General features: G+C 35.2%; 1 long non-coding RNA gene across 1 annotated transcript; it reads right to left on the minus strand.

Annotated features, from left to right (window-relative positions):
- Positions 1-1,422: 1,422 nt before the first annotated feature.
- On the minus strand, positions 1,423-2,561 carry LOC107728161 (uncharacterized). The gene is made up of 3 exons (XR_001638436.1): positions 2,474-2,561; positions 2,329-2,356; positions 1,423-2,211 (listed from the first exon to the last, which is right to left on the minus strand). It is a non-coding gene; the product is annotated as an uncharacterized LOC107728161 (long non-coding RNA).
- Between the last annotated feature and the right edge of the window lie 825 nt (positions 2,562-3,386).

Genomic DNA, 3,386 nt, shown 5'->3' on the forward strand with positions numbered 1-3,386 from the left:
GATGTAGGACATAGGAGTAGCACAAGCTTTAAGGGGGGGGTCTATAGGCAAGATACTGTCATATTAAACACACTTTTGCTGTGAATGGTGCCTTATTCACGTGGCACAGCCATAGTTTCACGCTACTGTTTACTGACTGAGAAACCACTCCAAATGATTCAGTGAGACAGCGCAGTCCTGTGAATCAAACTGAATCATTCAGAAAAGTTTGCAAATCCGTTTCAATTTATCGAAAATAATCGACTCGAAAGAATAATTAATTCACACGATTGTACATACTGTTTACAATCAGTAAACAGTTCTTGCACAGACCAATCGTTTTGCTTCATAAGACCTCAATATATGGTCAGAAGACAGGAGTATTCATGTTGTGTCCCTTGATACGCTCTTTTCTTCCTTGCCATCTAGTGGTTTAACAGAGAATTTATGATGAACCACAGCTTTTAAGCTGCAAAAATGACCAAAAGCACCATACATGATCATTACAGTAGTTCAGTAGTTCTCTGTGCCATATGACAGCATAAGATTAGCCTTTCGAAGCCATATGAGCGAGATTCCTGTGGACGACTGCAAGATAAAGTGAGATATAAAGTTAAAAATATTTACAGTTATGAGACATAAAGTCTTGAATGTGAGTTAAATTAGCATTGGGATATATAAAGCCACAATTGCAAGAAATAAAGTTGCAATTGGAATTTTTTCTTACTCTGAGGGGGAAACTGGCCAACATAGAGACTATCAGTAAATATGAATATGGTGGTGTTTTCACCATGAAGTGTCACTGCATGGAAAACATCAGTGTAAAGATACTTAAAATGTCTCTTTGTGTCAACTGAAAATTAACAGCATATCGTTTTTGAACATCATGACGGGAGTATATAATGACAATAATGATTTTATATTTTTATTTTTAGGTGCTCCTTTAAAGGGATAGTTCACCTTCAGTTGCTGGTCCACATTGACTCGCATAGTGTTTTTTTTTTCCTCCCATACTATGGAAGTCAACGACCAATGCATGACCAGCAGATGTTTCTGACAGGCCTTGTCTCACAAAAGTCATTGAGGTGAACAGGCTGTTGAACCTCAAATGTTATGCTGTCTCTCACTTCCTACAGACCACCGCAATGCTTTGCTTGTTGCATGCAAGCTCAGAAAAGAAGTAGCCTCTACAGACGTTTGCATGAGCTGCATCAGTTGAACAGCTAATAAAGCTGGCTTGCGGGCTTGCGGTTTAGTGCGCTGCTATGAGATACTGTCATAAACTGAATAAAAAAAACAAAACAAAAAAAAACCCAACAAAAAAAAAAATACAATGATCACCAAAGAAGAACAGCAACCACAACAAAAAGTTTTACTGGGTTCCAAAATGCTTCTATTTTGCATTTTATAAATTGAATAGCTATACGGTACAATTTGAGTGAAAAGTTGAATTGAAAAATAACAAAAAAAGTTTGAAGATCAACACACACACACACACATACACATAGAGGATAATATACTAGACTAATAAATCTGACCAAAAATGATCAAATATGACCATATTTTCCTTTGAAATTAGAAATTGTGATATGTGAGTCAAGATCCATATTTCATCACACACATAATATTGCTTAACAGGAAATATATCACCCGAGAGGACTTCCTTGTAAATCACAATGTTCTTACGATGTTGTGATCTTTCTACTACGACTGAAGAGATTAATATTTCATCAGGGTATACGATGACCTTTGATGTCATTTTATGTGGAAACAGTTTGGCTTGAGAAGAAGGCATCGCCATGTTTTTGTGGTGAGACTGGTACGGTGACAAAATTCAGAGAATGTCAGAAAATGAGAAAAACAACAAGAGAAGCGATCGCAAAAAGCAATAAAGGTGTGCTGTTTTTCCCTAGCAGTGGGAAAATTATTTTTTTACCATATATGAATCATCAACAACCGCATCACTAACACCTTCACCTCAGAAATGTGAATCACACTTTTCACAGAAATAAAGAACAATAAATAAATTGACAGATTTCATAATAATATGGAAATAATTACAGTTACAAGCGTTGTAAATAATGAAAACATGGACTAAATTAGATTCTGTCAGGGTGTATGTACACTATTTATAGGCAGTGAGAATGACGTAGGAGCAGTGACGGCCGTTATTTCTTGTCAACAATTCTGCTGATTGAAAATGGAGGTGAAGATTTCTTAATCCCAACTTTCCTGTTAAGAAACACACAATTTAAATAAGTAAATACAAAACACAACAATAAAATTATTCCACACATAAACACAAACAAAAATAAAAATAAACTAACAAATATTAATAAGTGATCTTACGTTAAAATTTTGTCTTTCACCGAAGGATCTGTCAAAGAAAAGAAAACAATAATAATTTCCTCACTGTTTACTTGCATTGTTGTACATTAGTTCAAGGACTTTGATAAATACTGGTTTGTTAGTCAGGAATGAGGATGCTGCTTACTTTTGCGGTTGCAACATTTGATTTTCTTGATGCAGATCTGCACCAAACAGAGAAGCACGAACAATCCCAAGATCCCAAACGCCACGGCTATCCCAACTGACACTGATGTGGAGCTATCTGGAAGATGCCATCACATAATCAGCTCAAAATATGTGTATAAACTACAGCACACCATTACATTACAAAGCAAAATCACAGTTTTTTTTTTTTTTTAAATTAAACACAATTAAACACATTGTTAACTAGCTAAATTAAACTACATCAACTTGTTGAGTGTGTGTATATAAGGATGTTAACCATGACAAAATGATGGACTGGCCAGTTTACTGTGACAGGATGCATGTAACTATGCAACAGCATGGTCCATTAAAAACCCAATTATGACAGTAGTATGTCCTAAAACGTGCCTACTCTTTTACACACTCAAAAGTATGCACTTTTTCTTCACAAAAAGAGTACATACTTATATTTAAGTATAAGCAAACTGGTACACAGCATTAGACTCTCTCATATCATCAAAAATGATCCATGTGAAGTTTTGTTGTGGTTGTTGACTACAATAAATAAATAAAAATACTTACCCTGTTGAAAAAACCAGCGTATGCTGGTTTTTTTCAGCAGGGTAGTCACTCCATTAATTCTCCTTTTTGTGCTCTTGAAATATCGGCTATTAAAGAACAAGGAAAGCACACCATGTATAACATGGGTTTTAAAAGAATGACATATCAAACAGTAATCAGTAGCTATATAATGCTACTTGTTACTGACTGCTGCCATTTTGGTTGTTTTTTTATGTGACATCACCACAGTCAAGTGCAGGAAGTCTGTGATTTTATTGTCCCAACTTAAGAGTTTGACAAAAAAATCCCCCAAAAAAACCGCACACATATTTACTAGATAGAACACACTATTA

This window comes from Sinocyclocheilus rhinocerous, unplaced genomic scaffold (genome assembly GCF_001515625.1).
Source record: "Sinocyclocheilus rhinocerous isolate Xijiao unplaced genomic scaffold, SAMN03320098_v1.1 scaffold2834, whole genome shotgun sequence".
NCBI lineage: Eukaryota > Metazoa > Chordata > Actinopteri > Cypriniformes > Cyprinidae > Sinocyclocheilus > Sinocyclocheilus rhinocerous.